Below are 25,769 nucleotides of genomic sequence, written 5' to 3'. Positions count from 1 at the left end.
CAGGAGGGGAAGACCCTCTATGAGGTGGATTTATTCGGTGACTGGGGTAATTGGGACGGGTATATCAGAGGCAGAACAATTGTCACATGACAGAGCAGGGGTTTAGGGCTGTTGTACATAGGGTTGCTATGAGTTGCAAGTGACTCAACGGCACATAACAACACCACCACCACCCCTCTGTTAAGCTGATGGGAAAAGGGAGAACTCCAAAGAGAAAATAGCTCTTGATCTTTGTCAACAGGTAGAGAGAGAAATGAGGCAAGGAATATTTCAGAGAGAGGGAGGGCCTTAAAATGATAGAAATGTTAGCACTTGAAGTAGACTGGACATGGGGAAAGAGCACAGCCTTGAATCCAGAGAATCAAAATATCTAAACTTTATCACTCATTAGCTCTATGGTCTTAGCCCCATGGTGCAACCTCTGTAAAATGGCATTACTTGCTATCCACTGTTTTGTGGATTAAATTCATATCTACATCTTCTATCAAAGGGCCTGCTTCTCAGAAACTTTAGCTTTTTCTCCCTAAAAGAGAATGATTTAGTCATTTCTCTTCTGCACTTCCTGCCCTCCCTTGAGAAGCTGATGGTTGGTTAAAGCGATTCTTCCTGAGGCCTCCAGGTTAGGTCTGGAAGCCAGCAGGCTCTGAGTGGCAGCTCTCTGCCAGCTGGCAGGAAAGAATGACGTGTTGGAGTGGGGATTGAACTGTTTCCACTGGAGATGGCAACAGATGCCTCCTGGTTGAGGCCAAGTTGGTGAAATCAGGGCTTTGTGGTTTGACACAGAATCCCAGTTACTTCCAATTAGGAGATTGTAACAACAGCTGCTCTTACCCTTACTGCTGGTCACTGTCCCTGACCTGGTCTCATTGGCTGAAAGCTTTAACCTGGACTTACAAGTTTTAAGCGAGATTATCATTAACACACATAATATTGGAAATTTTTTAATGTCTGTACAATCTTAAAACACCTTCCATCTCAACAGTAAGTAAGCTTTGGGAGGTAGCAAGAAGTAGTAGAAGGAAAAGAATAGAGTTATATGTGCAGCTCTAACCTTGCTGACAGAATCTTGGGTGCCCCAGGTTCTCTGAGAATTTGATTCCCATGGTAGCAAGGAGAGTGGCATGTCCAGTGTGAAAGGATTGTAAGCCTGGAAGGACTCTAAGGCCAGTTGGCCTCACGTTAACTTTAACTCATAGTCACCCCAAGTGTGTCAGAGTAGACCTGTGCTCCACAATGGCTGACTTCTCAAAAATTAGCCATCAAGCTTTTGTTTGGAGCTGCCTTTGTGTGTGGGAAAAAACCTCCAATGTTTCTGGTAGTGGTTAAATACCTTAACTGTTTATAGAACCCTTTATAACTTGGCACCCCCTTCATGATTAACTTCAATAACCAATGGAAGAAGCCTGGTAGTAAAGTCTAAAGATCTGGATTGGTTAAATATGATGTAATGCCTTCGGCCAGTCATTGACCGACCCAGAACATTCTTTTCATATCATTCAAACAGGAGTAAAATTAACAGCGAGCTACTTACTTTACAGAGTTTGCAGTTTTATGAGTGTAATGTGGAGCCCTTTGTAAACTGTAAAGTCTAATGTACACATAAGCAATTATTATTATTATTATTATTATGTTCCTAGAGCTTTTTGGGGGGGGGCAGTTGGCACCAGTCAAGTCAGCTGAATGCTCTGAGCAAGAACAATCTGTTTTCTTTCCTCTTGGCAAAGAGTACAAATGACGGAGAAGCTCATAGAAACTAGGGCAGGAGAGAAACTTTCTCTCTCTTTCTCGCTCGCACACACACACCTACACATCACTCCTCCACACATTCCCACAGTCCAGCATCCAAAATACCACTGCAGAACTTGGGAAGTGGCCTCATTTCCTAACCAGTCTCTGTGTCCCTAGTCTCAATGCTCACTGTTCATTGCCCAGATACAGTTAAGATCTAAATTAAGAATAAGTCCCTGGCTTCTGCCTTGTCACATTGTATAGATCCTTTGACTTGGAGGAGAGATGACTGGCTCTGCCATTTCTTTAGCCTCTCAACTCCCAACTTATGTTCACACTACCATAGTTCAGGCCACTGTATTCCCCACAGAGCTCCCCACTCCTGGAAGTGTCTCCCTTTCAGCCTCGATGTCTCTTCTTTCTCACACTCATTTAATAGGTCCTCCACTCTGCTGCCGGAGAGAACTTTTTGAAATGAAGAATTCACTATTCTGCTTAAAACACTTCAATGATGTCCCGCTTCTTTAGGAATAAGCTCACAAATGCCTGAACACACCTTACAAGACTACATGAGCATGTCTTAATCATGTCTTAATGTCTTTCTGGTGTCTGCAACACTATACTGTCCTCTGAGACAGAGAAAATACTGATTTCTCCATTTGAAATACTCATAAACACATTATTTCTGCCAAAGATATTTCAAGCAAACTCACCATCCTATGTGTTAACTACCTCTCATCCATCTCCTAACTCGGTAGTTTTCCTAAAGGTTTTAGCCCACGAGTCCCTCTGCCAGAGGAAGTTTATATCCCCACTATTCAGGGAGGATACATACTCACAACCTTTCAATGTTCCCTGTGTCTAAATGAGCACATGAAATATTAAGAACAGCTGACCTCTAAGGGAACAGGAATCAGATGTTCGCTGACCGTACCTTCCTATACAGCACATGGAATAAAATAGGATTGAATGAAGAAACATTAATTTGGGAAGCTGGAGTATTATTTCTTATTCTGTCTACCAACATCTAAAAAACAAGTGAATATTAGTTAGAAAGAGCAAGACCTTCCACCAGCTGGATTGACACGGTGACTGTTGCAATGGACTCTTGGGTGTCAGCAAGTGGAAGAATAGCTCGGGGTACAGATTTTTTGTTCATAGGGTCGCTGTGAGTTATACTTGACGGCACCTAACAACAACAATTACTTTGGAAACCTACTTCATAATATATATGAAATAAATATATGAAGGTTTTTTTTCCAAGGTGGGATCATGTAAATAATCAAAAAGATTATTTTGGCAAAAAAATAACAGAAAAGTTGGTATTGATTTGGCTTTTTCCAAATGTTGTATTTCAGTTTTGCTTTTTGGTTCCATTCTCTAAACACCTGCACACTCAGTTTATTTGTCTGAAAAATTAGATAAAACTCACTGCTGACAACATGACTCTGACCCATATTAATTTACCATTGGGTTTCTGAGAGTGTAAATCTTAATGGAAGGGTATTTTCCATTTTTCTTCCCCAGTGTAATAGGTGAATTTGGAGCACTGACTTTTCAGTTAGTCAACCTTACACGTAAACCACTAGGCCACCAGGGATCCCTTGATTGTGTTTTTAGACCGTAATAACAAAAATTCAGAATCATTTTATTAAAGGAAATGATGTGCATAAATTTAGCAGAAGGTCCAGCACAGAGTAAATTCACTACCAGAGTTAATTCTGATGTATAGTGACCGTCAATCAGGTTTACAAGACTCTGAACCACAACAGGGAGGAGTTTGCTTACCTTTCTTCTTCAAAGCCTCTGGAAGACTGGAACTACTGAAGACATGGTGTTTTGGATAAGCAATGAAACTTGCTATGGGTTACAACAGCAGATATCCTTTAGCACGTGTTAGGCACTAACTTCTTAAAAGTTGGCTCTAGAGACGTAGTCTATAGGGAGTGGCAATGCTAACGCGGAGGTGGTGGCTCTCTGGTGGTTCAAATCTACCAGCTACTCTGCAGGAGAGAGAGGAATAATCTGTGATTTATAGTCTCTCAAAAAACCCCAGAAGGGTCAGGTGTGAATCAGTTCCCACTTGACTGTGAAAGGTGGTGGTTGTTGTTGTTATGTGCCGTCAAGTCACCTGCGACTCATAGCGACCCTATGTACAACAGCCCTGAATCCTTCTCTATCCTGTGCCAATCCCACTGTCTCTCACATGCCTGTCCTCATTACCGCAGTGACTGAATCAATCCATCTCATTGAGGGTCTTCCTCTCCTATGCTGTCCCTCAACCCTCCAAAGCATGATGTCCCACTCGAAGGACAGATCCCGCCTTGCAAAATGTCCAAAGTAAGCGAGACAAAGCTTCAGAATCCTTGCCTCCAAGGAGCAGCCTGGCTTCCCCCTCTCCAGGATGAATCTGTTTGTTTGCTTAGCAGTCCATGGTATATTCAATACTTTTCTCCAGTACCAAAGCCCAAAGGCATCAACCGTCCTTCTATCATCTCTAGTCATTGTTCAGCTCTCTGATACATAGCAAGTGATTGCAAAGACTATGGCCTGGATCAGATGCAGCTTAGTCTCCAGAATGACATCGTTTCTCTTCAGTACTTTGGTGAGGTCTCTGATAGCAGACTTTCCCAATGCGATTTGTCTTTCAATTTCCCGGCTGCTGGTCCCAAAAGTGTTGATTGTAGAGCCAAGCACACTGAAGCTGTTAACAATCTCAATCTCTTCACCATCTATCATGATGCTTACAATTGGCCCAGTGGTAAGAATCTTTGTTTTCCTGATGTTGAGCTTCAATCCATATTGAAGGCTGCAGTCCTTGACTTTTTGCAGCAAGTACTTCCGGTTATCCTCAGTTTCTGCAAGCAAGTTTGTGTCATCTGCATAATGCAGATTGTTGATGAAAGAGAGGGTAGTATTATTATTAGTAGTAGTATTTCTGAAGGTCTTCAGAAAGGTTTGTCCTAACTTAGTCCTATTTCTCCAACACGCGTTAGCAGGAAATTGTAGTCATCACAGCCTTCCTTTCTAAAAATGTTCCTGCATTATGCAAGTTGACTTCAGCACCATAAAATGTATAGTACTGTTGTTCACTAATTAACTCATGTTTATAAATCTTGCTTCTTCTAAAGGATAAGGATTACCCTATGGATCTATTATATCACCAATTTCACCCACCTCAGTGGGAAGTATGTCATAGACACTTGATAAATTGATTCCAAAAGCATGAATAAAGTTAACATAATTAATTCAGTTTCCCAATTTGCATTTTGGAGTGTGTGGAACAGAAGCATAAGTTTATCTAAAAGAAAGCTAAGAATATTCATGGGTAAAGGTAGGGTGTTTAAACTGAATGGGAAAATGATTTTTTTCCTGTGGAATTTTGGAATAATTTGATTACTAGTGTGTAGTAGGAGGTGAATGAAATCCCTAGGTAGTCCATAGTATTAAGCACTCCTCTGGTGGTCTAATGGTAAGAAGTTGGGCTGTCTACTCAAAGACATATTGTATGAATCCATCAGCTGCCCATTGGAAAAAAAGATGGGCAATCTACTTTCATGTGATTTATAGCCTTTGAAAACCTGTTGGAAGGTCAACTATAAGTCAATATATGTACAGAGGGTCAACAAGAGTTGAAATCAATTTTTTTAATTAACAATGACTGAAAAAGAAGGATAATAATGTATGACATCACTGTATAATAGAAGGTGAATTCGCAGTATTGTATCCTATCCGATATGTGGCCCAATGGAAAGAAGCTGCATTACAATCCCAAAGGCATGTGGTTCAAATCCACCAGCTACTCCAGGGGAGAAAAATGGGCACTCTCCTTTTGTGTGATGAACTACCTTTGAAAACCCACCAGAGGATCAGCGATGGATCAGTTCTGACTGAACAGTACCAAACAACAGTAAATGCTTGGGTAGAAGTCTATAGATAGTAGCGTGAGCAGACAGTGAGGATCCTCTACAATAAACAAGGATGAAACTAAAAGCATTAAACTTTCTCACATGCCATCATTAAAAGCAGGCAAAAAAGTGAGTGGAAAAAACATAAAAATTAATTATATTTGGGGAAAAATTTCCATTAGGTAAGTGTGGGCTCTAGAGTGACTATTCTATGAGCAATTTCATAGTTAGAATGGAATAGATCACAAAGTCAAAACAGGAACATCTAGCTAGTTGTCTTGAGGACACTTCTTCCACTGGTTAAATTTATAGAATAATATAGCAAGCCAATATATACAATGCCAATCACTGAAGAGAAGGAATGTGCCTTCACTTTATGGATTAGGAAAACATAACGAGCTCACTGCTATTCAGTTAATGCCAACTCATGGTGAGCCTCTATAGGGTTTCTGAGGCTGTACGTTTTTACAGGAGAAGACTACGTATCTTTCTTCTAAGAGTGCTTGGAAGATTAGGACTACTGACCATTCATTAGCAGCCCAATTCTTAAGGCATTGTGAAATACTATAGATAACAAGTCGTAAACCATGCCAGTTAAGAATACACTTTGTAGAGCCAAATTAAGTGATATCAAATCTTATATTTGTCATTTATTAACAATGGGATTTTGAGCAAGTGACTCAGCCTGAGAGTCAATTTCTCATATTTAAAATGAAGATGATAATTGAATTTCCTCTTAAGATTGTATGAAGAATTGAATTCATGCACATATAAGATATTTGGTACGTAAACCAAAGTGGTTGTCCTTGAGTCAGTTCTACTTCCGGCATCCCCATGTGTTGCAGAATAGAATTGCACTTCACAGGGATTTCTGTGAATAATTCATTTTATTTTGGTTAGTGGTTGAGACTATACACAGCAAGATCACAAGTTTCCACATGTACAATTCAGTGACACCAAATACATCCTTTGAATTGAATAACCATCTTCACCCCTTTTTTCAGAATTGGTCCTCCTGTATTAACATAAACTTACCCTCCCTCAAAGTTCCTATCTAATCTTTCCAATTGCTGTTGGAAAATTTATTCTCTACAGATAAATCTTAAATGAGTATAATGCTCAAGTCAGACAGTATTTACTACTGTTTGGGTACGATATTTCATGTGTTGATGTTCTTCTCATGCCTATCCACAAAGGATACTTATAATAAAAAGCAGTAATAAACAGAAAATAAATGAATAAGTAATAAGGTATTTAACGCACATCAGAAAATATTTAGGGCAGATTCATCAGAATAGAACTGGTTTTAAATCGGGGACTGCCTCTGTTTGAAGTATTCTCAAGGTCAATTTAGATTACACACATTGTTTGCCCAAGTTTGATCTCTAGTACCTAACCCTGGGGGGAGGCTCAGCTTCACCGAATATATAAGGTCACATCATTTAAGCCATGATTAAAAAATGTCTTTATGAGCCTGGCTAAGGCAGATCTTTGTCAGTCCCATTTCAAGAATTACCTTTCATTCTTTCTATACACTTTGTAAATGTATATTAATCATGTCCAGATTTAGTATAATTCCACTTATTTTTTAAAAGTCCAGTAAATATCATTTTGTTAAGCCTACTTCTTACTAATTCCTACCTGCTAGCCTCCTACAGTGTCATTTGAAATCATATCCAATTTGAATTCAATGCCTTCATCTGGTCTACTAGGTTCTGCATTACCCAGCAGAAAATCTAGAGGGAGATGCTTGTCACTCACAGAGTGGTTCAAGCTCCTTTCTGCCAATCAGTTGCAGCAACATATGGAGAGGAGGAGGGATTTGGAAGAATTCTTTATTTAGCATCAGGAAATAATCCATAACAATTCAAAACAAGCCCTCTGGATTTAGGGATCCTGAGTTCAGATCCAAGGTCTGTATGTAACTGTATTGCTTAGGACATGCCAATTAGATTCTCTGAAGCTTAAGTTATCTGTAAGATGAGATGGGGGCTTGGGATTCCGGTAGAGTTGTTTGTGTTTCGTGAGGTTAATTGAGATAATGAATGGATATCATCAGCATAGTAGAGCTGACTCATAGGAGGACTAACTAAATATTAACAATGATTATTAAACACCCACACCTACTTCCTGATGTGAAAAAAATACTAATCTTTTAATCTCCGTTTAGGAATTATTTATCGTGCTAAATAAAACTCAGGGAAGAAAATCCTTGTTCAGCAGTTTGAGAGATCGTCACCCAAGGCCCTTCCCTCTTGTTACCAGTCAAAATGAATACTTCTTCATTGTTGTGACACATCTATAGATGTCTTTACCCCTGGGGTCATGATATGTTGACTGAAAAGCTCTGTAAAAGCACATCTAAACATTGGTATGTGCCTCTTCTCTTAGGAAAAGGTGCTTCATCATTTAATTGAAAAAGTTAACCTATCCCAAATTAATGTCAATGTATACATTAACTGAGAGAAATAAAACCAGGCATAGAGATGATCTTAATGACTTTGAGGTATTGCACTTATCTGTCCAAATTTCACCCACCTCTTAAAACCCAACTTAAAAGCCACCTCCATATAAAGTCAACTGTTATCAATTTAGCCTAAAATGAGAAATTCTTTGTTTGAATGCCTCCCATGCATACCTTTTAACTATCTTCTCTGAGCATGTTGTACAAGGACAAGGTTTATAGCCCTATATTTTTATATTACTTGCTTACAAGGAGAAACTAGGCAAAAGTTCTCAGAAGTAAGAGAATTCTTGTCAGACGTATGTGAGTTTAAATTCTAAATTCACCTCCTGTTTGCTGAGCGATGATGAGAAAGCTAGAGTTCAAGCTCCAGGAAAGCAGGCTTCGGGACTCAACTGGAGGTTGCCAAAATGTCTCAGATGAATAATGAATGTGCGAGGACCTCGTGGGAGTTCAGAGAGAGGTAGTAGCTTCAGTAGAAATGGAATGCTTGAGAGGTGGTTCCACTGACACCTTGGCAAAACTCTTTGCTGTATGTCTGTAAACTATAAATAGATAAGAGGTTTGGGCTTTGGCTTCTAAGCTATATTGAGGGAGTCCCTTCAGCTGCAATAATGTGAACCAAGGACTTTAGAGTTGATCAGAGTTGGTTCCTATTCCCTGAACAAGCTACAACATTTTCTCTGTGACCTAGATCAAGTAACATCTCTTTAAGCTTCAATTTATTTATTTGAAAAGAGGAATAATAATGCATTCCCCATAAGATCTGTGTGAGGATTAATTTAGATCAGCAGATCCTTAAGAATGTTCTGTAAAATGTTAATTACAGAGCATATAAATAGAAAAAAGAAAACCTGGCATTGTCAAATGCATTTGGGAATTGATGGATTAAGCAAAATTAAATAGATTTGTTTAAGGTAGAACTTTCATAATACTTTTATATGTGTATTATAAATCTCCAGGAAAGGATAGGAAGGATTTAATGTCAACCAAGCATAGTGGTCATCTGTGTAGCCAGGGTTCTTCTACGGAAGTATTGGAGACCAATTTCAAATGAAAGAGAGAGAGGGAGAGAGGAAGAGACAGAGGGTAAGAGGGGGAGGGAGAAAAAGGGGAGGGGGAGGGGAGGGGACGAGAGGAGAGGAGAGGAGAGGAGAGGAGAGGAGAGGAGAGGAGAGGAGAGGAGGGGGAAAGGGGGGTATATTTGTTCTTTTAATTTAAAAGTGTAAAAGAAAACTGGATTCAAAAGATCAAAAATCTTCAGTACTAGGTTGCTGCTTACTTCTGGGCTCATGTTTTTATTCACAGTATTATTTGAAGGATACAGAATTGAGACCTGTTCTCTTCTGTATGCATTGCTGAAATAACTATTGGTTATTATATTCATTTATAGTCTGGTTAAGTGGGTTTACCTCCTAGAATTTGCGGTAAAATCATCTCCATATCATTACATGGATTAAAAATGAGACAGGAGTAATTTGAAATCCTATTATCTGAATGTATATAAAACAATCAGCAATCACATGTGATAAGCTATAAAATTATGGCAGGTCCTTTTGTATAGAAAATCAGCTGAGACAATAAGATGATTTGGGAAGCATGAGTTAGAAGATTGTATAAAGGACCTAATCTAGACTAAACCCTCGTGAAAATACCATTTGCTTTCTTTTTCACACCTTCTCTGCTGTTTGCCACTACCTTTCTTTCATTTACTTGAATCCACAGAAATTCCACAGCCATTTCACCTTCTCTGGAGGCCCTTGATGCCAGCAATTAGGAGAGCAGGAGATGTATTACTTTGGGCAAGTGTCCTGTCAGGGACCTTTCTAAGATACTAAAGAACAATGATGTCACTTTGAAGACTAAGGTGCACCTGATTCAGGCCACAGTTTTTCAATCACTTGTTATGAATTTGAGATCTGTACAATGAATAAGGGTGGCAGAAGATAAAATTATTTTTTTGAACTGTGTTGTTAGAAAAGAATACTGGATACTCCATCAACTACCAAAAGAACAGAGACGTCTAGGAAAAGATGCAGCCAGAGAGTTTCTTTTAAGGTAAGAATGATACAGCTTTCTCTCTCATGTTTTGAGCTTGTTAGAGAAGGCTATTCCTTGGAAAAGGATATGATGTTTGGAAATGTGAAGGGTCAGTGAAGGAAAGGAAGATTTCCAATGAGATGGACTGACTCAGCGAATGCAGCAATGGGCTCAATTGTATCAGAGACGGCGAAGATGGTACAGGATAGAAGCAGATTCAGGTTCATTGAATCACTATCATATATGACTCAATGGCACCTAAGAACAATGTTTCATTTGATAATTTTGTGAGTAAAGATCTGTGCTGCCAACCCAAGGGTACAAATCTAGTAGTTGTTCCACAAAAGAAAGAAAGACGTCTTTTCCTGGGCAATTCACAGTTTCTGAAAGCTCACTGGAGAGGTAAGTATGATTTAGTTTCAACTCCATAGCAATGAGGTGTTGTTTCAGATTTAAAAAACAACTACAACAACAACTTTATTTTCTAATCCTTTATTCATTGCCCAGATCTCAGCTGCATAGCAAGTGATTGAAAAGACCATGGCTTGAACCATGCACAGCTCAGTCTTCAAATTAATACCATCTTGTGATGTCTTATTTGTTGCTTCTAGTCATTATTTGGTGTTGTAAAATGAATTACAACTCACAGTGATCCTAAGAACAATCTATCTGAGCCCTGCCCTATCTTGTGCCTCCCTCATCATACCATCACTGTGAAACCATGTCAAAATTATTTCAAATACCAGTAAGGTTATCAATGGGAGACAAGCTTCAATGGAGCTCCCAGACTAAGGGAATTGAGATGGAAAAAGACAGGTAACTTACCTCTCAGAATTGTTGGTGTTGTCATCACGTACCATAGAGTACCAAAGAGAACCGACCCATAGCTGACCTGCCAGTGGGTTTTTAATGGCAGTTAATTGTACAGGAGGAGATTTCCCATCCTCCTACAGAGCAGCTGGTGTCCTTGAACCATGTGCCTTTGGGATTGCAGTGCAGCTTCTAGCCACTAGGCCACTTACCTTTCACAATTAGTCAATACAAATCTTGTAGATCATAGCAACCTATTATTCAACTCACTTATCTCACTCACATTGCCAGGAGGGATCAATTTTCACAGGAGGACTAGGGCCATCAAGGGTGAGGAGTCCTCTTGTCCTAACACAATAGCAGTGACGAGAAGGTCGAGCTTACTGGTGGCTGCAAGGACAGAACATAACTAGGCCGAATTTTGCTCTGTTACACGTGTGATTCCATTGCTGTTGAGTAGGAACTGATCATAGCTGACCCTCCAGAAGGTTTTCAGAGGTTATAAATTGAATGGGAGGAGATTGGCCATATTTCTCCCTCCAAGCAATTGGTGCATTCAAACCACCTACCTTTGATTTGAAAGCACGGTGCCTTACCCATTAGGCTACCAGTTATGTGTAAAGGCTCACAGCCCTATGTGAGCTGCTGGGACTGGAGGGTCCTGAGCTTGCAGCCCTCAGGCCTGGTATTAATTTGTGTTTGGAATGGATATTCTCCTAATTGGTACAGCACTGATCTGTTAATTCGCTGTGCTGAGGAAACTTGGGATTGCTGTGATACTCAACTCTGTGCCATTGGTGTCTCAAATACCATAATAATTACACTGGGTTAACAGTGTTTGGTGGAGCTCCCAGCCGAAGACAGACTTGGAAGTAGGAGTGGCATTCACTTCCAAACAATGTGCTTCTGAAAACTCTATGAACTTGGAGAAACTAGTTATAAAACAGGATTAAAGTCTTTTGTTCTTAGGGTCGCTATGAGCCGTTATTGACTCGACAGCACTTAAGAACAACAACTTTAAAAAGCTGTCTATTTACCAGCCAATGTTATTTTAGGTAATATGGTTTGAATCTCCTAGCTGCTGTAAATGGAAAAAGATGAACAATCTCTTCCTGTGAGATTCATTGCCTCTTAAAACCCAATGCAGGTTCAGTTACGGGTTATTTCCAGCTCTATAGTAAATAAGAACAAGAACGTGTTACTTTAGTGTCCTCTGATGGTCAAGTCCATAGGGAGCTGGACTGCTAATCCAAAGAAGGACCCTCTCTGGTGATCTGAATCCACCAGGGACTCCTTGGGAGAAAGATAGGTCTCCTCCTCTGTGATTTACAATCTCCTGTAAAGGGTCATCTGTGGGTTGACTTCAACTTGATGGTAATGAGTCAATGAGCTAATCAGATTGTAATTGTAAACCCTATTAAGAATTTAACTTCAATCTAGGTATTAACTCTTATAACTTAAATCAAATTTCCAAGCCCTTGAAACTATCTTTAACTCTAGTCATGAGATGAATCCTATAGGATGCCTGGCTGTATCCTACTGTGCACCCAACTATTAATTGAATAGACCAAAAATAGCTGTATTTCCATATAGCTATATAGCCCATAAGAGTTATACATATTTATTAGTTTAAATGCCACAGGAAAAGTTTTCACAATTTTTTCCCCAATCCATTATTATATTTCCCCCCTATTCTCTCTGAAGATATGAATACTTCAAGGTGGCCTTGACCCATTTCTTCTCCCCTTACTTCCATAAGATCTTCGCGCTCTCACGTTACCCTCCTCACCTTCCCTGATACCTCGTGACTCATTTTCTCCATTCTCCTGGCCAGTCTTGCCTTTGCATTATGGGATCTCTTTCTGTTTTCTGCCTCCTTCTTTGTCTCCATCCATCTTTGCCCACCTTTATCTCCTCTAGACCCCTCATGTCTCCTTTCTTGAACTCCTTTCCTCACCTTAGCCCCTGCTATGGCTCTGCATTCTTAAATATTGTTTCCCCAGTTGTTAGCCATGTGACCTTTTGTTTGCAGAAATCACATCCATATTCATAAGTTGCTAAGCATATTTTAGAAATCAGAATTCATTGTGAAGTACATTAACCTCGCCTGCTGTTTCAGTTTACCCCATAGAGGAAGCCACGGTCCCTTGCAGTTTTGTTCCAAGGAATCAAGGCAATGTTTGGAGAATAAGAGTGCATCCCAGGTCATCTCTGAAGGGAAGATCCTAGTAAATCACAAGCCAGCTAGCTCCCTGGGGCTTCTGTCTCCCCAGCATTCCTTCTGAGAGCAGGTAAGTAATATTAATTATGGAGTCACAGATACAGAAATGCTTTGCATCTAGAGGGTTTTTTCCTTATACCAAGACTTTTTTAGCTCCTGAACCAATTGTCAAAGCTTCTCACTCTTTCGCCAAAAAAATTGAGAAGGTTATCAGTCAACAAGGAATCATAGCAAAATGGCTGCCATTTATAGGAAAAGAGAAGTAAAGGGAGATATCCCAAGCCATCATCTGACTCCAGCCAAAGGACAAAGACTCTGAGATGTAGCTACTGGGATTTGAAACTGTGACTCCCAGAACTCTCAGGAGAGGGTTTACAAGAGTTCCACTAATTGGATCTCCAACTTACTCTCCCTGCCTTGTATGTCATTTTTGCTTCTTCTGTTCAAGCCTTACTTATATCACTGACACTTTGCACTCTGGTAAAACCTTTCATCTTCATATCTCAGGCTGCTTAACAAACAGTAATTAATTAAGCTTCATAACCCCCTGGTGAGATTATTATGTATAAACACAGTTTTTTGCATGACCTGGAAATTTTGTCATCAGGAGTTCTAAGTTACACTTACACCTTCACCTCAGACCTCAGGTTACCTCCATAGAGACTAAAAGAATGAAGAAACTTAAAATAACAATAAAAAAATAGTGTTCAGGCAGTTCCCAGGTTACAAAGGAGATTTACTCCTAACTATGCCTTACAGAGCTGCACTGGAAGCAAGTGAAGGGGATTTGTGAGGGGTAATTTGTTGTGAGAAGGGATTGGTTCATTGTTTCAAAGTGAGGACAAGTTTACATAACACTAAAGAGCAAGTGGGAGCTGTCTGTAAGTCTGTCTTTCCTAGGGAGTGCCTATAGTATTATCATTCCGATCATAAAATCCTCACTATCGAGTGAGAATAGAGGCATTTCTGAAGAGGTAAAATTCAGCAGGTAGTATGACACTCATTGAAGGAGTACTGGATTTGGGAAAGAAGAGAAGTGTCCTTGATCTGCCACTGACACTGAATTCAGTTGGCCTTGCACCAGATGATTAAACCTCCTAGGTCTCAGTTCCATCCCTAAGAAAAGATGACAAGAATTTCAGCTCTGTGGACTTCACAAAAGACTTGTTAAAAGAGTAGTTGAAATCCAACCATAAGAACAGCGTTTGGAGGCAAGTGAAGTGCCATATGATGGTCACTGAACGAAGTTCTGAACACTCAGCTGCTATCAGAAAGTTTGATGGTTTGAATCCCTGGAGGTGCCTTGAAAGAAAAGCCTGGGATCTATTTACAAAAACTCAGTCATTGCAAACCCTCTGGAGTTCGGTTCTACTCTGACAAACATGGAGTTGCCAGGAGAAATCAACGGTTCTGTATAGTTTGGTTTTTTTTAAGCCATAGAAATGCCAGCATTTGTATCTAGCTGTGAACTGAGTTCACCATGAATCACTGGACATGAAAATCAATTCTGTTCTGTTTACCAGGCACTTCTTGTGCACCGAGAGGGAGGGCAGAAGTGCAAATCAGCGTATGTACCTTGGAAAACAATCAGAATTTTGCCAAGATAAAAATACACACCTTATTCATGAACAATTGTTTCCCCAAAATAAGTGAGTAATTCACTTTACTCAATAATTATGTCTCTTTGAGTCTGAACTGACTCACAGCTGACCCTACAGTGCATTTTCAGAGACAGTAAATTCCTCAAGACAGAACTTATTCATCTTTCTCCTTCAGAGCAGCTGGTAGATTCAAACCACCTGCCTTTGGGCTGGCAGTGCATCTACTTAACCACTAAGCCACTAGAGCTCTTTACTGGAAAGAAAGGAAAATACATATCAAAAAAGGAATTCTCAAGAATGTAGGAAACTGACTGAGAAGGGCTCCCTGGGAGAAAGATGAGCAATGTCCCCTCGTGTGATTTACTGCCTCTGACAATCGGCTGGAGGGTCAGGATGAGTGGGTGCTGACTTGAAGTAAAGAGATGAAGGTAATGACTGAGAATGGACCCAATGGAATTTTTGAGGCAATTGAATGTTCTTAATATTGTTGGCTATGGTGGCTACAGAGCTTAACATCTGTTAAAATTCAGTGTAATCGTACCTAAACGTGTGCTGCTTTTCCACTCCTGTTCGAATACATTACTGCTGCCAACACATGTTGAGCCATTGCAACGTAGACCTGGTCCTTCTGTCTGAAGCCATCTTTCTGGTTGACCTAATCTCAACTCTGGAAAGCCTGCTTCAGATCACAAGGCTGGCAATGTCCCCAGTCTAAAGTTGTATTATGTATGATTACATATTTGGTCATATTTGAGTGTTAGAATCTATGAGAAGAGTATTTTTTGATGGTAGAGTGTTTGGATTAATGCCCTTTCTGTTCAGGCTTCTTTAAAGGAAGTTCAACATTTGCTCGTGACAGATTTTATGAGTTCCTAAACTGCTCAAATTCCAAAAGTGTGTTACAAATGACTGTTGGTTTTGCCTGTGTGTTGGTAATATTAAATCCTTTATCAGAAAAAAAAAATTCAGTGTATGGTATACTTAAATGTGCCTTTTTTTGCTTTTGTATGTAATTCTTATCATAAAGAAGGTATGATTTTAATCTTAATGAAATTTCTTTAAGAGGACATACAAGATTGTATAAAACCATTACTGTAGAATAAGAATTAGAATCCATGGGCAATCTCCATTCTGACTCTGTGGCACACAACAAAAACTAAGTCTCTGTGTCATACTTTCATCCTGCAGGGCCTCAAGTACATCCACTTGGCCAACACACTCCACCAAGACCTAAAGCCCCCCTCCAGCCCGTTTATCAACACCACCTGAACCTCAGGATCTGCGATTTCTGCCTGGCCCGGATTGCTGAGCCTGAGCATGACCACACTGGCTTCCTGACTGCGAACCTGGCTGCACGCTGGTACAGGCACAAGAAATCATGCTCAACTCCAAAGGGCTATCCCAACTCTATCGACATCTGATCTGTGGGCTACATCCTGGCTGAGATACTCTCTAACCAGCTCATCTTCCCCAGCATTCTGAGTATCCTGGAGTTCCCATCCCGGGAAGACTTGAACTGTATCAACAACCCACAACTACCTGCAGTTTTTGCCCTCCAAGATGAAGATGGCCTGGATCAAGCTTTTCCCCAAGTCAGACCCCAAAGCCTTTTCACTGCTGAGCCAGATGTTGACCTTTAACTCCAACAAAGGGATCACAGTGGAGGAAGCACTGGAGCAGTACTATGGCCCCGTGGATGAGCCCGTGGCTGAGAAGTCCTTCACCTTTGACATAGAACTGGATGATCTGCCCAAGGAATGGCTGAAGGAGCTCACCTTCCAGGAGACAGATGCTTCCAGATCTGCACTACAGGGTCCCTAACCATGGTGTACACTTCTGCTCCCAAGGGCCTGGCCCTGCCTCCTGCCAACTCCTCCTCTACTGGATTGTTAGCAAATGGACGCTCTACCCAACCCTGACCCCCACAGTCCTGCGCAGGGCAGAGGACGGGACTGGCCACCTTTTCTCCCTGTGCTTAGAGATTCCTGCTTCAGGCAGTTCAAAATCTTTCTCCCTTCCTCCCTACAGGCCCTGAGGGGCTCAGGTGACCCCACAGCAAACCTTCTCCCCCACTAGTTCTGCATATATCCCGGCATCCTAGTCTCTGGTAGTTCTGAGTACCCCCTGAACTTAATAAGGTGTGGCCAAGGCAGTCCAGGATACCGAGGAGGGACTCTGGTGAGCTAACCGCATCAAAACCCTACCAGTTTTCCCTGAAGGAGCATTTTAAGTCTCAAAAGCTAGTATCCCTGAGGAAAAAGGCCTAAACCCAAGTCCCTGAGCCCCAAAATTTTCCTCATTTAATGCCCTGCTGATTCTGTATGGGGGTGATGAGAAGTGGAGAGGGGGCACATGATAAGCCCAGTGCCCACTGCCCACCTCCCTGTGCCTGTATCTACTATATAAATGTAGAGATTTCACAGAGGAAAAAATGTTTCCTCTTTCACCAAAAAATAAAATAAGATAAAAAATAAATAAAAAAAAAAAGAATTAGAATCCAAGGGGCGTGGGGAGGGTAGAAGCAGGGGGATGAGGATGTGCAGGGGTTCAAGAGTATTGATCACGGGGTTGTACAGTTTTATGGGTGGGGTGTGAGAGAAATTGGAAGAATCTGTTCTGGAAAACAATGTATCCAAATTTTGTAAATAAACTAGTATAATTAAAAAATAAATAAAATAAAAAAATTATTGTATCACAATAAAAATTGTCAAATAATATATGTTACTCATAATATTGCTAACTTTGCCATACCATTCCTTAGACGTGGGCTGACAGGACTCCATTCCATCATGACTATCTATGTATCTGATCATTCATTTAAAATTCTCAAAATATCTAATTTCACATGGAAATGCTAGAAGTTGTTTATGGTTAGATGTGTGAGCAGACAGCACCTGCTCTGACTTGTCAGAGCAACATTTTCTTCACCCTGTGGCATTTCACATGACTTTGGGAACTCAGTGAAGTCCTTACAAGAGTGCATGAAAATATTCAAAGTATTTTTCTGAGAAAAAGAAAAGTTTTTGCCTCTGCCTGTAAGTACCTGCTGTTCAGGTGTGTTAAAACTCATGAGAAGATTAAAATATTCAGTTTTTAAATGTCCCCAGTAGAATGTCAACCTTCACCTTCCCCTCTCCCATATGGTATCTGAAACATAAAGTTTTTGCTTTAATTAATGTCTAGGTTACTGTATAAGCTGCAGTTTGCAAAAACAACTGAAAGTTACTGAGTTCTTAGTTTATGCCATATAGAACATAATTTCTTCGCTAGCATTATTGCATTTATTCCTCAGAAAAACTCGATGACAAAATTATCTTATCCCTACTTCATGAATGAAGTGATCAACTGATCCAAGTTCATATTAAAAGTACATGACATAATTAACATCAAATTTGAAGGAGAGTTGTGACAGGCAGTTAACCACTGATAAGCATTGATTCTTTGGCTTGACTACAGTGCCTACCAAATGCTTTCTCATGACTTTTAGTATCTGAGATTGCTAAAACAATATAATTTCTAGCCATGAGTTAAGTAGAATATCTTAATACAACTCTACAGAACATATAGTGGCATGCTACTTTCCAAAATGCCATTTCTATGATTTTTCAACCTCATTTTATCCTCTGGTTTAAGGTCATATCCCATATATGAGCAAAACCCTGCTGGAGATTATCCCAAAATTATTGGAACAGTACATAGACAGAGAACTGTCAGAATGCAAGCTAGATTTAGAAGAGACAGTAGTACTAGGGACATTGTAGCCAATGTCAAATAGATCTTAGCTGAAAGCAGAATATCAGAGGTATGACTATCTTTGTTTCTTTGACTATACAAAAGCACTTAACTCTATGTATCACAATAAATTGTGAGTAACCTTGAGGAGAATGGAAATCCCAAAACATCTAATTGTGTTTATGTGAAACTTATACTTGAACCAAGAAGTAGCTGTTAGAATAGAGTAGGAAAACACTGCAAGTTTCAAAAATCAGGAAAGGAGTGCATCAGGGATGTGTCCTGTCTCCATACCTTTTCGGTCTATATGAGGAAAAGATCATTCAGGAGGCTAGACCTTATGAGGAGGAATGTGTCATCAGGATTGAAGGAAGATTCATCAACAATCTGCAATATGCAGATAACACAATCTTGCTTGCCAAAACTTAGGAGAACCTGAAGATTTGCTGTGGAAGGTCAAGGACTATAGTCTCCAATATAGATTGAAGCTCAACATTAAGAAAACAAAGATTCTCACTTCTGTGCCAATTGACAGCACCATGATAGATGGAGAAGAGATTGAGGTTGTTAACAATTTCAGCTTGCTTGGTTCCACAATCAACACTCTTGACAACAACACTCAGGAAATAAAAAAGATGAATTGTGTTAGGAAAATATGCTGTTAGGGAGCTCCCTGGAGGTGCACCTGATCCAGGCCACAGTATTCACAATTACTTGCTATGTATCAGAAAGCTGGGCAATTACTAAGGATAATAGAAGAATCAATGTCTTTGAGTTGTGGAGTTGCTGGAGAAGAGTATTGAACATATCATGGACTTCCAAGAGAGCAAACAGGTCTGTCCTGGAGAAGGAGAAACCAAATTGCTTATTAAGGAAGCAAAGATTTTGAAGCTCCATCTCACATATTTTGAGCATGTTGCCAGGAGGGACCAGTCCTTGGAGAAGGGCATCATGCTAGGAAGGCTGGAGGGACAACACAGAAGAGGAATACCCTGAATAAGCTGGAGTCACACAGTAACTGGGGTTATGGGGACAGATGTGTCAGAGATGGCGAGATTGCCTCATTATAGGGCAGGGTTCAGAGCTACTGTGTAGAGAGAGGGTCACTATGAGTTGCAGATAATTTGATGGCACATAGCAAAAACAAGGTCAAAAGTCTCCCTTTTCACATTTATGTTTTCTACAAAATAATCACTGAAAGTAGGGCTAGCTGCATAATTTGTGTGACTCAATGAAAAATAAATATGTGGGGGTCAAAATCAGGGATATAGAAGTTAAAGAGCACTTTCTCTGGGTCCACCACCCCAACCTATGATGGAGACACAACACTTCAAGGAATTATATCTTCCCATTACAATAAAATGCACTCAGTAGCTAGATTAGAGATAGACAACTCTTGAGTTGCCCATACAGAGCATGGTGTATGATGTCTCACCCCACCTCAAAACTCCCACCCCCAGGATGTCCTGCACCCACGTCCAGGCCCCTACTCCAGGCAGAAGGTAATGGTGTAGTGTAGGTTTCCATTGCTGTGGTGTAGTCATCACCTCAGATGGAGAGTGGTAGCGGTTGAGGGTAGGAGTGGAAAAGTGGAGAACAGTCAGGATCAACCAGCAGTGGAAGAGGAAACAGCTAAAAAGGCGTTCAAGGGAGGAAGGAAGGTAGCAAGAAATGAAGTCCGATGAGAGCAAAGACTGCAAGTTCTTGACACTTGTTCAAATGCCCCATTGGACTTTGGTTTGAAAAGAATATAAATCTTAAGGTAAATATGTAAATTGATTTAGAACAGTTGCAACAGAGCATTAATTCCTATTTGTGAGACCTTTCTGAGTGTGGGAGCCTGTAAGATTACACTAGCTGCACCCAGGAAGCTGAAGGCATTTATGTGTAATGGTTAATGTTGATTCAAGACATCATGTGTACCAGAGGAGACATGTGCTCCACATGGCCTTCAGTGACTTATTTTCCAGAAGTAAATTTTCAGGGTTTTTTGGTTTGTTTTTTTTTTTTTTTTTAGATGCCTCTGGATGAACTTGGATCTAATTTTTTGGTTAGCTGGCAAGCAATGTAACCATTTGCATCATCAAGGAACTCCGTGTGATGGTCAGGATCCCAGTTCAAATTCCATTCAACCCGTTATTAGCTGTGTGACTCCAGGCCAATTACTTTAAAACACTGTGTTTTAATTATCTTATTTGTAAAAGAGGATGAAAGACACCCAAGCATTGAGGACTCTCCTTCATAGGGTCTCTATGACTCACCTGTAACTCGTCGGCACTTAACAACAACAACGATATTATTATTATGAAAATCATATTGATTAAGCTCTCCTTCTCAAAAAAACCCAAATTCATTGCCAATGAGTCAGAATCAACTCCTAACAGATCTTCTGGTAGGTTTTCAGAGGCTGTATATTGCACAAGAGTAGACTGACTATCTTTCTCCTATGGAGTTGTTACTAAATTGAAGCCTCCAAAGGTGTGGCATTCTGATTAGTACCACATCTCCTTATGGACTACGCCACCAGAATTCCTCACGCTGTTGTTTCTGTTGTTGTGTGACATCGAGTCTAAACTGACTTGTAGCTGATTCTCCAGTAGGTTTCCACAGGGGAGGAGACTCTCCACCTTTATCCCAGGGAGCAGGTAGTGCACTACAGTACCACTAAGCCACCAGAACTCCCTGCCTCATTCTGGTGTTGCCGTGTGCCGTTGAGTTGAAACACACTCATTGATGGTCCTCCAGCAGCTTTTCAGAGGCAGTAATTCGTGCAGGAGGAGATTGCCCACCTTTCTCCCTTGGGGCAGCTGGTGGATTTGAACTGCGTGACTTTGGGGTTGCAGTGTAGCTTCTTAATACAAAGCAAAGTGCTGTGTAAGTATATAAGCTATTAGCCTACTATTTGTCCACATTGCCCACATAAATGTCTCAAAGTCCTTATAAGCATGTCTCTAAACAAATCTATTTTTTACAGCTAATTTACTCATGTGAATTATAACAAACATGCCTGTTTAGTCATCTCCTGCTGCATGTTTTTATTATTGAATAGATGATTTCAAAACAATATTAAAAAACAATTTGTAAAAAGGACAAAAAAATCTTTTAAGTGCACACCCATACATAATTATTCCCATTTTTGCATAAGCTGCCAGTAGTTGGCCATATGTATGCATATTTTTGCAAAGCTACAAACATACCATATATATCATTTTATATATGTTTTTTCACTTAGCATTAAATTATAAGCATTTGTTCAGGCTGCTACATTGTCTTCATAATTATCCTTGTAATGGTTGCATAATATCCTATTATGTTGATACATCATAATTTACTATAAATTATTCCCCTATTGATGGACATTTAAGCTGCTCCTTTTGAGGGGGGGCAATTACAGCTAATGCTATAGTGATCATCACTGTACATTTAGCTTTATCATTTTGTTGCAATATTTCCTTACAATTCATTTCCTAACGGGGATTTCTGGGACACTGGAAATAAATATATGCAATATTTTTTTTAGGTATGCAGCTAACCTTTTCAGAAAGATAGTAACACCATCACCAATAGCAATAAGGAACATTTAATCAGAGCAGACTTTGTGTTAACCTGTCAGCACATATGATATCAGTACATTCTTTCCATTCAGCACATACTGTATCATCCTTTCCATGACCGAAGGAGATAAGACACAGGTCCATACAGTTAGCCTCTGATTTGTGACATATCTGAATTAGGCATGTGTGTGTGTGTGTGTGTGTGTGTGTGTGTGTGTGTGTGTGGACATGGGTACCTCTTTTCTTTGGCATCATATACTACATACAAGTTAAAATCTGTCTGTAAATTTATATGTACTATTTCTACTCCCCAAAGACAAATGTAGGTTGGCTTTACAAAGATACTGTTAAAAACAAAGTTCTGGTGGCCTAGTGGCAGGAAACTGTGCTGTAATTCAAAAGGTAGGCTATTCAAGGCCACTGGCTGCTCTGCAGGAGAAGGCTGGGCAATCTCCTCCCATGCAATTAACTGCCTCTTTTCAGTTTTCACCCACCACCCTCTAGAAGGGAAGGGTCAGCTATGGGTCACTCCTACTCTACAGTACACAACAACACACTAATTTTGGGGGGAATATCACAAAAAATACAAACCCTAGAAAAGCAAGTATTTGACTTCCATCACAACTGTTTATGATGGAGTTGTTGGAATAGAACCTCATCTCAGAACTGGGACTGTCCACATGGTAAATAGAAATGCTGGGAAGGAAATAAATCATGGTCTTCTGTGAATAAAGTTGGTCATTTTAACAACACCCTCTGCCCATGTTTATAAATTTATAAATTTTCAGATCTTAGAAAGCTTCATGTAACTTCTTTAATCCCCATTGAGATTCCCTCTAACACTAATTTGTGATGATAATTTGATCCTTTCACATATATAAAGTGATAGCAATTATTTATCTTCATCTATTTGTTCATTTGTCATTCTCACCTTTTCTTTTTCTTACATGTGCTGTCATTCTGCTCCTCCCTTTTTTGTCTTTCTTATCACAAAGAACGTGTGTTGTTTATTTGCTAACTTTGGTTATAGAGCCTTACTTTTATTGTCCACCATCCACCTGCCAAGTTGTGTGGTTTCGTTTTTTTTTCAAATTGTAGTTGCTTTGATGTTAGAAGTTATGCAAATAATATTTTAAATACCATGAGAATCACCCTGGCAGTTTCCAGGAGTGCTTCCAGACTAAGGCAGACTAAGAAGAAAGGTCAGGGATCTACTAGCAAAAATTAGTCAGTTGCGAACTTGACAGAGAACAACAGAATAATGTCCTATGTTGCTAGAAAATGAGGCACCTGGGACGGGAGACATTTTAAATAAATAATGACTGGCAAAGATAATAAAGGGCCACAGAAACAGGTAATATTTGATTCTGTTAATATAGATGGTCATTTGTTCTTTGTTTTATTTAGTTGACATTGTAATTTCCTCCTTTCAAATCTGTAGGAAATTATACTAAATGTTTGAAAAGAAAAAGTACTTTGCATTTTACAACTTCTTTTGCATGCCATTAAAAGTTAATTGGGAGAGAGAGAGAGGATATTTTGTTTCTAAAAGGGGATATATGTCAGTCTCTCTCTCTCTCTCACACACACACACACACACACACACACACACACACACACGTACATCACTCACACTCAGTCATCACCTTTGAGTCAATTCCAACTCATAGCTGAATTTTCAGTTAGTTTCCAAAGCTGTAAATTGCATGAAAAGAGTCTGCCCATGTGGCTAGAGGATTCAAACCTCAAAGAATTTCGGGCAATACCAAAAGCTATTAAAAAAGATTCACAGAAGTCTTAACTGTGATTTTCACCCATCTCAGAGCAAAGACTGCCTCAAAGAAAAAGCTTTTCATAGAAGACATCTGTGAGACTCAGGTTGGACGTGTTTAGGCTTTGGTTACACAATCCTTGAAAAACCACCATTTGAAATAATGAGGAGATAGAAAATAAATAACACTTTGATCCATATTGGGTCCATATATTGTTGGAAGGATTGTTTTTGGTGTGTGCTTGATTTAATCCTGCTGTTTTCTGGGACAGTTGTAAACAAGCATTTACTGAGCCTCAATGCTGTAACCTAAAAATATCTATGAAAAAAAAAGAGAAATGGAAAATTAAAAAGGAAGTTGGGGGGCAAAAAGCCAAACCATACAGAGATAGAAATTGAACAGGTTGCAATAAGGTTTGAGGTGGAAGAATCATTCCACACCCAGTACGTTCTATTATAGGTGTCACAAGTGTCTACCAAGAATAGTCTCCAAACAGCCAACACATAATTCAGTAGTGAACTTTGGAACTAAGCCCTGCTGAGAAATAACTTTCTAGATTACAGTGCTCATCTCTAGGGGCTACTGTGTCCCTCCATCTTTCTTATTTCCTCCTCCTCTCACCTCTTTCCCCCTTAAGCCCCTTTCAATCTACAGCAAAATGAAACATTCATATACATTATTCAGTGTAGGAGAAATGTCAGCTCTTTCTTTCCTCTTCCCATTTATTGTTTTCCCTGGTTTTCCTCTCAGTTGGTACTGCAGACCCAGGTCTCAGTGGTTTTTGCCTGTGATAGTTTGAGATAGGAAAGTTGCAAGGAAATATTTCCCTAAGCATAGGAGAGGTGAGCAGCTGAGAAATAGAAAATGAGAGGTTGCTAACAGTGCCCTTTGGCTGTGCTTATAATAATACACAGAGGAGACAGGACACAGACAGGAAGTAGATAAAGCCATTCAGACCCTTCTAACACCCAGGACATCATCAGGCCCTAAGGGATATTGATTCCAAATTATCCTTTTCAGAAAGGTCTTGATAGGACTCACAACCTGAAAGACATATATGTTGTTCGTATGCACAGCTCAATAGGTTCTGACTCATAGTGATCCTATGTAAAGCAGAACAAAACTTTGTCTAGGCCTATCAATGCCATTTCCATAAACATTGCTATGTCTGAGCCCATGGTTGCAACCACTATGCCAATCTTCCTATCCCAACTCTCTTTTTACCCAGCATAGCATCCTTCTTCAGCCCCTGATCTCTCCTGATAATGGCTCCAAAGTACATAGGATGAAATCTCACCATCCTTGTTTCAAACAAGCATTTGGGTTGTGTATCTTCTCTGACAGAAGCAATTTTTTTAATGGCATGAATAGAGCAGTAATATAACAAATTTGAGTAATGTTTTAGTAAAATAGGAAGATGACTTCAAGCGTGTTTCTGTGTACACTTTTGCCTTACTCAATACCTCAAGACCTCAATGTCTCAGAGTCTGCATTTCATTCCTCCATCAAACTATGGGGAGTTCTGGTGACTGTGCTGCTAACTCAAAGGCACTCAGTTCAAATTCACCAGCTACACCACAGGAGGAAGATGGACAATCTCCTCCCATGCATTTTACTGCCTCTGAAAACATTCTAGAGGGTTCAGCTATGAGTTGATTCCCACTTGACAAATACACATCATCAAATTGTGAGGTCTTTCATATAGAGCTGCTCTGGATTCAACTTTGAGCACACAGGGACAACAGCAAAGAGTTGCCCAAAGAACTGCTATGATTGACACAGGGTCATGCAAAAGGACTACTGAGAAATGTTTTCTTTTAAGAAAGGATCAGGATCAGGCAAGCAAGTCTTCATATAACAAACGAGCTGCTGAAGAGATAGAGATGGAAAGGCTTTCAGATGTCTGATTTGCTACATTACTTCAGCATTGCTCACACAA

General features: G+C 39.9%; 1 pseudogene; it reads left to right on the top strand.

The window, feature by feature from the left end:
• Window positions 1-15,194: 15,194 nt before the first annotated feature.
• On the top strand, window positions 15,195-16,593 carry LOC102858777 (annotated as a pseudogene).
• Window positions 16,594-25,769: the final 9,176 nt, after the last annotated feature.

Source organism: Elephantulus edwardii, unplaced genomic scaffold (assembly GCF_000299155.1).
Source record: "Elephantulus edwardii isolate Elephantulus edwardi_28Jun2011 unplaced genomic scaffold, EleEdw1.0 scaffold00092, whole genome shotgun sequence".
Classification (NCBI taxonomy): Eukaryota; Metazoa; Chordata; class Mammalia; order Macroscelidea; family Macroscelididae; genus Elephantulus; species Elephantulus edwardii.
The sequence above is the reverse complement of the archived record's forward strand: the minus strand, read 5'-3'. Positions and strand labels throughout refer to the sequence as shown.